At 35.0% G+C, this 12,147-nt stretch overlaps 1 protein-coding gene across 1 annotated transcript in view; it reads left to right on the forward strand.

Moving 5' to 3' along the window:
• Positions 1 to 962: 962 nt before the first annotated feature.
• The window catches only part of LOC127843665 (uncharacterized), a 55,838-nt gene continuing 44,653 nt past the window's right edge, over positions 963 to 12,147 (forward strand). The window contains exon 1 of the mRNA XM_052373365.1: positions 963 to 1,319. The gene's annotated coding sequence lies outside the window, so the exon portion shown is untranslated. The remainder of the gene's footprint in view (positions 1,320 to 12,147) is intronic.

Consider the following 12,147-nt stretch of genomic DNA (forward strand, 5'->3'; position numbering starts at 1 on the left):
TGTGTAGAAATTCCGAATTCCCCGTAATTACCGAAATACCCCGAAATTCTCAATAATATTTATTATTTATCAAAATACTGCGGACACTAAGAAAGAATATTGCAAAATACAATCAATTCACTGATGAATAATTGTTTTTATCCATGTTTGGTAGTGAAAAACTAAAATATATACATAATTATTGGGATTCTGAGTATGAATCCATAGTGCATGTTTTCACAAGCACGATCAGGTACAGAAATCCCCGCTGCAAAGCTCTTCAAGTGTCAACAAATCATCTGGGTGGCTTTTTGATATTAGAAAGAAGAGGTACAGACAAAAATTTAACAACAATATCCCACTTCTTTTGAAAAATATTGACTTATAGCGGGGATTTCGGTAATTCTACATTCGCCCACAGAGTACCGAAATCCCCCATATTAACATCTGAAAGTGTCAAAAATATCATTTGTATTCTTGGTTTTTGGCTTTGCATGAATGTTTACGTGCAAAAAATAATATAAATGTTAATTATTAAGCACACTTGACAGCATAAGTTGCCTCTTAGGGGGGATTTCGGTAATTCTACATTCGCCTGCCGAGTACCGAAATCCCCCATATTCACGCCTTACAGAGTCAATATGTCATCGGTATTATTGTTTCTTGGCATCGCATAACTGTTGATGTACAAATAATGATATTAATATTAATTTTTAAGCACTCTTGATATCATACGCTGCCTCTTAGCGGGGATTTCGGTAATTCTTCACAAGAGCATAGACGCGCGCCGGTACCGAAATCCCCACTGTACAAACCTTCAAGAGTAAAAAAAATCAAAAGTAAAAAAAAATCATTATAGTGCTTACTTATTGTAGAAATCTGTCAGACAGACAAAAAACTTTCAACAATATCCCCTGGTTACTTCTGTTGAAAAATTATCACTTAGGCCAGGGATTTCGGTAATTCTACATTCGCCCGCCAGAACCGAAATCCCCCATATTCACGCCTTATAAAATCGATCATTTATAAATTACTCACGATCCGTTTGTTCTAAAATTTGTATAATTTGTTTATGGGGTAATTTCAAGTTATGTTATAAATTAAATATTTAATATAAGCAATATTTAACAAATTCGCAAATGCGAATCAATACACATTTCTTACCAAGATGGACGACCGTTGAAATTAAATCGGGAGGAGTGCTACAAAGAGAGCTCCGGGATTCTTTGACTCAAAAGACTTTGTACCTGGATCAATAACTATGTAGCGATTTGTTTCACCATGCCCGATTGTCATGCCTTGACATCGGTGAATTGTTGTACCCCAGGCAAGCCTTAAAGGTAATTGTTTTCGTTTGCAACCATGACAATAAGATTTACAGACGTTTCGCGCCCAAGTTTTTTCGCACCCTAGTTATTTCGCCCCCAAGACGTTTCCGCCCTGGTCGTTTCGCCCCCATACTAGCGGAACACTAGTTGTTGAGTAGTTTTATTGGTGACCATTATATAATTTTTAATAAGAGGATATTTATCACGTCAATGATTAATTTTATAGTCTAGACTCTAGAGAAGTAACAAAAAACTAAAAAGAAATAATTTTTCTGACCTATTTATTCATTTGACATACAATAACGTAGAATAACAGTGTAAAACAACGTGATGAACACATACGATATTTCGTTAGTTAAGTTACCTAAAACGACAATGAAAGCATTCTTTATTTATATATTTTATGAAGTACATAAACACAACAGCGTATAAGCAACACAAAGAAAAGTCCGTAGAGTCTATTTGTTTATTTATTTGGCATAAAATAATGTAGAATAACAGTGTAAAACATCGCGACGAACACATACGATAATTCAGTAGTTTAGTTACATAAAACCACAATGAAAGCATTCTTTATTTATATAGTTTATGAAGTACATAAACATAACAGCGTATGACAACACAAAGAAATGTCCGTAGAGTCTAGTTGTTTATTTATTTGCAGTGAATTTTTTTGCTCAAATTTACAGCCGATTTTCGGCTGCTTCCCAATCGCAAAAATACACGTTTTTTCCCAAAAATCTGACCGAAATTTCAAAAAAAAAGCCCAACTTCAAAAAAAAAAAAAAAAAAAATTAATTTTTTTTTAGAAATAAGTCTTATATAACTTAATTATGATTTCTTAACTCTAGGTCTCAACTTTATTTTTTAAACATCTTACAAAATATATAACTTGAATTTAGTCATTTTTGTCCATAAATCATTCCCAAACTTGCCACTTTTATTGATTAAAAAAATCCCAATTCGACCAGACTCCTTTTCTAGAAAACTCCCTGAACATGCACTTAAAAACAATATCACTTCTGTTACTTATAATCCTATTTATAATGCTTAATTTTTCCCAATTTCATGGTTTATCGCGCTATTTTCCCCAATTTCACGGTTTATCGCGCTAATTTTCCCAATTCAAATGGCACAGGCTGTAACAAATTAAAGCAAAAAAAATCACTGATTTGGCATAAAATAACAATTTAAAACAACGCGATGAACACATTCGATATTTCAGTAGTTTTCCGCAGGCACGCAGGTAGGTGAGTTCGTCAGCGTACATTACTCCGTGTCTGGCGGTCCGTATAGTTTTCCGCAAGCACGCAGGTAGTGATGGATTATAAAATAACTTTTTTATAATAAGTAAATGTATATCGTTTTATTAGTAAATCAAGTACAAGAACAAGTATCACCTGATGAAATAAATGGCAATACTGTTTCAGCTGTTCAACTACCAGACGAATCAGTTAATATTAGAAATAACATTGAATCCATTTTTCAAGAAATTACAGATCCTAAAAGTAAAGAAAAATGTTCGAGAAAAAAAAAGTAACTATTCCATGGCCAACAAGAGACAATAGTCCAGTTTCAGAGTTTACAACTCAATATTTTTTTACTCTTGCATTTCCATGTTTGTTTTCCAATTGTGTTGGTGACTTTCACATAAATCGGCCAAGAACTTGCTTTTCAATGAGTGAATGGGCAGAACATTTGATATGGTACACAGACGGTCGTTTTGCACAACACAAGTACTTTAAGTTCATAGTTCATAACATTATTTCACGTAAAAGAGCTTTAGAACAGAGCACATACATCATGAAACAACAGATCGGTGATGAGCACATGTCCATCACTGACCTTAAGCAAAGAATTCAAAATGGTGATAGTTTTATTGAACAAACAATCTTGTACTTTGGTGCTTCTCTTCGAGGAACTTCACAATACTGGTCCAGAAGAGCATAAGAGTTAAGAGCACTTATTCAGTACCAAATTAATGCTGGAAAAGGCCTCCCTTCATTTTTCAGCACTGCTAGCTGTGCTGAATTTTACTTTGGTATACAAATTTCCGGAAACAAATTATTTGAATATCTGTTGGAAGTTTCAGTAAAATTTGACATGGTTCATTTATATTTTGTGGAAATGTAACACAATGGCCATTTGCCGCAATTCCACCATGCTTAAGCATATGAATATACATGAGTGGTGATATTCTGCTTATTAGTTGCTGTTCAACTAAAGATAATTGGGAAAGTTCTGCAGGGACATTTCCAGGGTCCATATTGTTTTGTTTAGAGAACATTTTAATGTCTGATTTGTCAATGTGACAACGATGACAAACCGTATTATTGTACATTTTCATTTCCATTCTACGTTTATTGCATATGTTACAATACTTAAATATGTAAGACATTTGTTTTAACTCAAATGATCGTATGCTATCCATTGCCATATTATGCTGGACACTTTGAGACACTGGTGGTGGAGGTGGTATTTGATTAAAATTTAATGCTAGGTTTTTGACTGCTACAGACAAGGCATAGGCATTTTTTACAATCTGTCTTTTTCTTTCTAGTTTATCCTCATTTTGGTGAGGATGAACAAATGTTATACCCAATTTTCTACAACTCTGAAATGTGTCCAATTCCTTAGGAGTAAGAGCAGCTGTGCTAATGTGTTCATGAGTTTGTTTAAAAAGTTGTGTAGCTTTTGTGTTTTTCTTAAGGCTGTTTACGTAAGTGATTTTCAGCTTTGCTTTTTTAACAGCTTTTGATGGTATAGCCAGGGGTTTTTTTACTAAGAAAGTGACGCCGATATTCGGCGTCTTCCCCTGCCAGAATTTTTCCCCTAAAAATACCATTTCCCCTCCAAAAATATAATTTTTCACCAAAATATAATATTTTACCCTCAAATAAATGTTTTTTTTTCTTTTATGAAGTCGACACTTATCCAATTTGTACTGTGTACAACGATCTCGCTCTCTCTCTCTCTCTCTCTCTCTCTCCCGACGAACACTCAAATCTGGGAATCCCAGTGATTCTATATATAGCTCTTAAATTACGTCATGTAAACCGGGCAACTAATCGTATTAATCATGTGACTATTTTACTGGATTCCTGTCTTGCGCGAGAAGGGTGTTTCGTCAATTAATTACCGGAAACCAGTCGAATTTTCATCCGGGTTATGTGAAAGCCAAGATAAAAACGTTAAAACAGAAAAAAGTCTCACAATTGGCGTTCATGCACGAACAAAATAAAACGTTCGGACTCGGAAAATATTAATTGAGTTGACGCATTTTTTAAGAATGAATCATCAAAAATCGTTGAAACCCAGCAGGATTCGGAGGTACATGTAATCAACATCGATTAATACTGTCGGATTATTGTGAAAGTGAAAGTAGACAATCGGCAGCTGCCGCACCTTTCCCTTCCAATACTGTAGCTGATCTAGATCGTCAACCCATTCATCATGAAATTGAAATCATAATATTGACATCGTTCCCCGGCCCCAGTTGAAAACATTTCCCATTATTAGATCTACACCTGCAACTTTATTTAGGACTTTGACTTTAATATCATACTTGTTCATGTGTTTAAGAACAAAAAGGCCAGAGACATGCCTCTTTTTCTTAAAAAAAACCCTGAAGTCTGTAGGTGAGTTATAGACATTGAAATGAACAGTTTTTATTTTTTCCCCAAATATGTCTCTCTCGCGCTCGATTTTCCCCTTTTACCCAGCGTCCAGCGTCTTCCCCTCTTTCTAAAAAAAACCCTGATAGCACTTTTCTTGGACTTTTTTATATTCTTGCTTTGTTGTGTTTTTTGTGTGTGCAATATTGGAACTGTTGACAGAGGATTTGTTAGTGTATTTATGTGTGTGGGATTATTTTGTGATAAATGTGTATGTTTCATCAATGCTCTGTTGTTGCCTGTCCTTCTTCCTCTCTGAAAGTAGTGTAAAGTGACTGTTCCATAGATGAAGAGTCACATTAAGATCAGAGTTATGTGGTGATAAGTGTGAATTTTTTGTGTAAACAATTGAGGTTAGTCCTGTTTCAGAATTGCATATGCTGCCTTTTAACCATGTGTCTATGTTTATTGGTAAGATATCACATGCTGCTTTATTTCACATATTGTTGCCCAACCGCATCTTGTAATCATTTGTAAGTGATATTCTTCCACTGAATCATTTACTAATTCATGTCCACAAATGGCAGACTGCTGCCATGAATTCCAGTTTGCAGTGACATGTGTACAAATCATGTTTCTATAATGAGTGCTCATTGATAAAGTACCATGTAATGCTAAACTGAGGCAGCTAAAGAAACAATTGCCATCACCTGGCACATAAAAGTTGTTAAAAACGTTTCCTTCTATTACCACTGAATTTGCCTGCATTTTTAAGGAATCTAAATTGTACAGTTGAATAGTGGAATGTGTTGTCTGTATTTTTTTGCTTGAATTATTACGTGTGACACTTGTACCTGTGTTGTTTGGCCTTCTTTTTTTTGGAGAGTATTATTGGAATATATTTGTTCATTTGCATGTGTTGATTTATTTATTTCCATATGCTTGGTTGTGCATCTTTGCGTCAAATGCTTGTTTTCGTCAGTTACGTGTGTTACAAGAGGTTGCTTACTTGTATTAGTTACACAGCAGTTAACAATCCCAGTTTTACTAGCATTTGACTGGTGAAGTGAAACGCAGTTGTCCATTTCAGTAGTTTTTACTTTGGAATGTCATGTTATCCCTCGAATTACTTCAACGTACGTACGTTTTTTTGTGATTTTTTGTATTCAAACAGGATGCTTTTGAACTCAATATATTTTCAATGTGTGGTTGCATGCAGTAATTATGTTCAGCATTTGTGACCTTTACAGTACACTCCACGCGTTTTCCCCAATTTCCCTCCATACTCCGCGGGTTTTGACCTGGAGGGAGATTAAGAAAATCCCGCTATACGCGGCGTCTGCATGATTTTGGACGCGGCGGTTAACGATCGGCAAAACTGATTAGCCGACGCGGCGGCCCTCGGCGTTGACAACGCGGGGTAAACTCCGCGTTTACGAGATAACGATCAATTTAATTTTGTTTGACTTCCAATTTGATTTTCAAATAAAATTACATTTATTACAAGTACATACATGTACATGTAGTATAATATTTACAATTAAAAAAAAACAACCAAGATAGATCGATCCCGACGTGGTTGTAGAAGTAGTTGTTGTTGTATAGAAAACTCGTTGATTTACGACAAACAAAACGTCGTCTTTTAACTTATACTTACCAATTAATATAAACACAGTTTGCAACATTGTTTTTACTTTGATAATTTAATCCAAAGTTTTTATGTAAGCAGGTGATTTTCTATACTGAACATGTAAACAAATGACCCTATTAAAAGTTGCGATCCATAAAAAGTCTCGCAAATCTGAGTAAATTTACAGTTTGACGTTATCAAAGGAAAGCGGCTTCCTGTCTGAAGGCATAACTTACTTAAGTAAACACGTTTAACGAATGCATTAGGAATGGTTTTAATTGTCGGAACAAAGTCGATTCTCTGCTCACTAATGCATTTATTTTCTCTTTGTAGGTAGGTTATTCCATTGATTGCTAAAAGAAGGTAGTAACTATTGAGTTGATAGTTGCATTAAATATTCACAGTTGTATTCTAATTGCGCCGACATTCAAAACAATGTTTACCAGTAATTATGGACCAAATTGACAGAGTGACATTCACACATGTTAATCCCTTTTGTCAAAACACCGCAGACAGCAGTCTACACAATAGGTCAGTCAGTAGACAAGCTTTGCGTGTTTTCATAACATCAAACACTTAATCCAGTTCCGCCCAGATGTCTCCTTTACAGTTGACAGTACAATTGCTGTTAAAATAATTACTATACTAAAATACCGTTAGGATAAAGATTTGGCGTGTTTGATTTGAAATTATTTTGGAGGAAATATCAACTTATTCGCGATATCATTTTGTTAAAAAATACCAAAGAAACTTTTAACCGAAATCAACAGAATTAAGTGTTCTCTGCGCTACACAGTTTGTATCAAGAAATCAATACACGCACGCTTTGCAGGAGTATACCTTGTACATTGCAGCATAATTTTCGCGCACTTTTGTCGAGAAATATACATGATGACTGCATATTGGAAGCATTTGTAAACGTCGTGTTAACATTAAAAATCGTAGTGTGTTTCGGATTACTAATTATTATTTTCATTTGGAAATTTTACGGAACATTTATCCTTGTGTTATATGTATTATGATTTAAATATTAATTTTTCAAAACGCATGACATGTCGTATATTCATTCATATTGTATACGTACCTGTGAATAAAAAAACATAATATTTATACGTATTAATTTTCTATACAATTATCTTTATTTTTATACAGTATTTAAACAATTTAAAAAACAATGTTGTTGTTTTTTGGCATGCCCAGTAGCACACTGCTAACGCGGAGTTGCGCGGCGGTCACTGATAAGAACGGAAATTGTCTGCATTTACCGACTAGGCTAAAGTAAAACACGCCGTGGGAATTAGTGAACGCGGCGTAACGCCAAGCCTTTTATCGAGTTCACCTCGCTCTCTCAACGCCGTGTGAACACTCGCTAGCAGAAAAAAAACCGCGGAGCGAGTGCGTTTTTTGGGGAAAACGCGTGGAGTGTACTGTAAATGATCTGTATTACCACAAAAAGTGGTGAAGTAAACAGGTTTTTGAACAGAGTGACTAAAATAAGAATGGTCATGTGAAACACAAATATTATTTTCTATAGTTTTGACCTTTGGGTTATTTAAATTACGTTTTGTAACTTCGGCGTAAGTACGCTTTCTAGAATTTGCTTTTGTTGCTTTCGTTGAACTTGGGTTATTTTCAATATGCGTAGGGATGCAGTAAGTATGCAGGGATCATCAAAGAGGGCGACGTAGGCGACTTTGTCGCCTTACAATGCTTGATATCGCTTTCTGATTACATCAAAGCGAAAACAAAATCGCTGACATTTTCTTATATTTTCACCTTTGACAATCTGCCACACATGTGCGCAATGCCGTCACTAATACTGTCATTGTTTGCTGTGTGCAATTATCGGTAATCTGATCTACTGATAGCGAGAGGATTTGCTACGCATCACTTACCGCTGATGCAAGTCGCCTTGGTTTATTCCAGTTAAGGCATTATGTACACGCCGTTCTTACCGACAATAGTGTAATTGACGTAACCATCTATGTATAGAATGCCAGGCTCCGACCTCGTTTACAGTTTTTCAATCGGCTCTTGTTATTTGTCAAGGCTGCCGGGAACCATTACAGCCATTGTTCACATGATGGTCATTTATTGTTATGCTTGACGATTTGTACAACTTAAAACAGTCCGAATCTCACTGCTAAATTTCAGTCATAATATATTTGAGTACTGAGCTTAACAAATATCACAAACAGAGAAACAGACTTACACATTAAAAGTTTAATCCAAAAATGTCAAGCACGTGGGAACATTCCATTTAAAGTCAATGACGCCATTTAAACATAAGAATTACCGGCACGCGACACTCAGTTGGGAGAATTACAATTTGGGGTATTTCAGAATGTACGGGTGTGTTACATCAATTTATGTATTTATAATCGAATAAAACGCATCAAATCTTGAAATAATTAAGCTATGGCCGGCATAGAACATAAACATGTATTGTTGAAGAATCTCCCACGAAATGTTCGGGAGGTTTTTAAGAGTACAAGTCACTCTCTGTCGTTAGTCAAATTGCAGATTGAGACTGCTGCATAATGCGGAATTAATTGGGATAAATTGCCAATTTAAATTCAGTTAAAAATGTGCATATGCGATAAAAATCGAATAGAAATAACCAAATGCTAAACAGTGACTTACTGTGCGCAAAGGGGATCAAATATAGCATAACGAATATATACTATTTGTATTGTTATTGTTATGCGTTTATTATATCGCCATGAGACATTGTCCGGTCTTTTAATTATTGATTTCTGATTGGTACTGACATGAGCAGTAACTGATGAAACCTCTTCGGTACTGTTCGAAACCCGTACAATCTATGGATGTTGCTAATGTCCGTAATCTTGCTATTTTAAACTATCTATTAGTAAAGTAAAGCACTGCAATATTGTATTTTAAAGCAATATGTCAACCAAATAGTATATTGATTGCGTATTTGCTAGGTTACAGGTTACTGGTTTTAATTTTCTGCCGTCAAACGATATGCATGTGCAGGACAGTCATTTTCGGATACGAATGGTTCGTCGATTTTAATTATTTTTTTACGTCCTTTATAACATTTTCATAGAATGACGAATAAACATGCAATGTTACGGATGGTCTGGTTGACAATATTTCGCAATGTACTAACCAGAAATTGCACCTAGAAAGACTAAAAAAAAGAACAATATGCTAGTGCTCTGCCCTATATTCCCTTTATCCTACATCCTCAGGCTCTTGGCTTAAGTAGTAATTACATATGAATGAAATGTGTATTTTGGCCAAATAACATACACGTTTTACAGTTTTTAAGAGAGCAATATCTCTTTAACATCATGGCAGTTTAAAATAAAATGTTTAGTTTTAGTAAGTGTGTCAGCATATTTTATTTCAGATATATGTATGGTTATTAATTGTGAAACATTAATATTTAAGTACCTTTACGCGTGTGATCAAACTCAAAGGTCCGCTCACTTCTCCCCAATACCATTGGAAGGAGAAGTCACTTCTCCCTAAAATTTTGGGCTAGGATGATCCCTGAGTATGTTCAGTGCGACTTGTAGAAGACATTTTTATAATGGGAAATGTATTACTTTAGTGAGCCAAAATAACGTTTTAATAAAAATAAATGAAATATTTTTTATTTCTCAATGGTATAATAATTGGAATAAGTCTTTAATAAGTAGTGAAAAAATGCCAGTAAAAATAATATATACAACTGAATTACATGAATATGAAATTAAATGTTGAAATTTCTATACCATAAATACATGAATATTAAAAATCATAGGTTCGCACCACATGCAGGTCCTTATCGTTATCTGCATTAAGTAATCAGATCAGCGCTGTTGTTTGATGATAAAACCCTGTGGTTCGTTTCTTTTTATGGTCCTGTGTTTTCATGGTGTCAAAACAAGTGTAATACAATGTATATCAATTAAGCAACGGTACTAGACTTTCGCGTTAGCTTTCTTGCACTTATTATGGTTATTAACTTTATTAGTTAATATCATTTAATAGCATAATGCAGATAATTTTAACATTTTAATCAGAACTGATGTTTTCAAAAGTTAAAGTCTACGTGTTTAACGCGATTAATAGTCACACGCTTATAACAAATGGCCGAATAAAAGTCACCGGAAGTTGAATATGACCTGTGGGTTACATTTTTGCAGTTAAGGGGGTAATTTCCAAGTGAGATCACCTGGGTTTTTGACAGACTATTCACTTGCCGACGATTGTACTATTTCTTAAAAGAACGTATGTCTGGCAACTGTTCATCGTTTGTTTATGTAGAAAAGGTGTCTATGTTGTGTTTTGTTCACTTTGTTTTATTGCATATAGTTTATTGCTTGTTAAATACGTTGACTACTTCCTGTTAGATGCAAATATTAAAACTACAGCTTGCGCGTCAGAGGCCGAAGCGTATCCCCACGCCGCATAGATGTTATATTAAAAGGCAATTTTGGGTGGGCAAGGCCTCTGTTGGTGGGGCCCCGGGGTGGGTAATGTGGACATGGATGGTCGAGATAAACCGTGTTGTCATAGGAGATGTTTAGTGTTAATTTGAAGTCAATTGGTAAATAAAAAAAGAAGTTATGTTAAAACACAATTTTGGGTGGGTGTAATGGGGCCATGCATAGTTGAGATTGACCGTATTGTCATAAGAGAAGTTTAGTATGAATGAGAAGTAAATCGGTGTAGAAATGAAGAAGTTATAGGAACAGGCAATTTTGGGTAGAAAAATGAATTGGGTAGGAAACAAAATTTGGGAACGAAAACAAATTTGGATAGGAAAAAAAATTGGGTACGAACAAATTTGAGTACCAAAAAATCTTTGGGTATGAAAAAAAAGTTGGGTAATAAAAAAGTTGGACACGAAAAAACATTTGGGTACGAAGAATAATTTGGGTACGAAAATAAATTTTGGTACGAAAAAATATTTGGGGGTACGGGGAAGTAGTATACCCTCGGACCAAATTCCAACTAGTGCAATGTCGCACATATGCTGATAGCTGCATGTACCATGTGTGTAAATTTCAATGTTCTAGTGCTTAAAGTGTGGGATGAGATAGTGGCCAGGTTTTACTATAGCCATATAAGTGAAAGAGTGAAAATCTCTGACCCGGCCTCACATACTCCTGGTTAAATGGGATTATGTTAAGTGGGGGTTCATTATATTGAATGTTATTGTTTGACAGGTGATAAAGATGTTTACAGTTTGTACTGTTTCTTCTTATTTGCAATAACTACTTGTGGACTAGTCATTCAAATTAGTCTAGTTATATATTTTGAAATGTCACTGTGATTATTGGAAGTTATTACTTATTAAAATGTTAAAATTTCCAGTGTTTTGTTTTACTTTAGATTTTCATTAATACTATACTAAGAATACATGTACTGCACAAACATTGTACATTTTGTGGACATTCCATCTGAGACCCATGCATCTACATGTAAATGAAATGTTAAAAGAGTTTTTTTCTGTTTTGAATCACTTAAAAATACAGGTGTCTTGAACCTCGGGAGAAGTGATTTCTTTGTTTCAAATAAGCTAAAATGCAGGAGCTTCCGGGGGCCTCCCGCCCCCAGGACCCCTAGCAAGGGCGTT

The sequence above is a fragment of the Dreissena polymorpha genome, chromosome 9 (genome assembly GCF_020536995.1).
Source record: "Dreissena polymorpha isolate Duluth1 chromosome 9, UMN_Dpol_1.0, whole genome shotgun sequence".
Lineage (NCBI taxonomy): Eukaryota > Metazoa > Mollusca > Bivalvia > Myida > Dreissenidae > Dreissena > Dreissena polymorpha.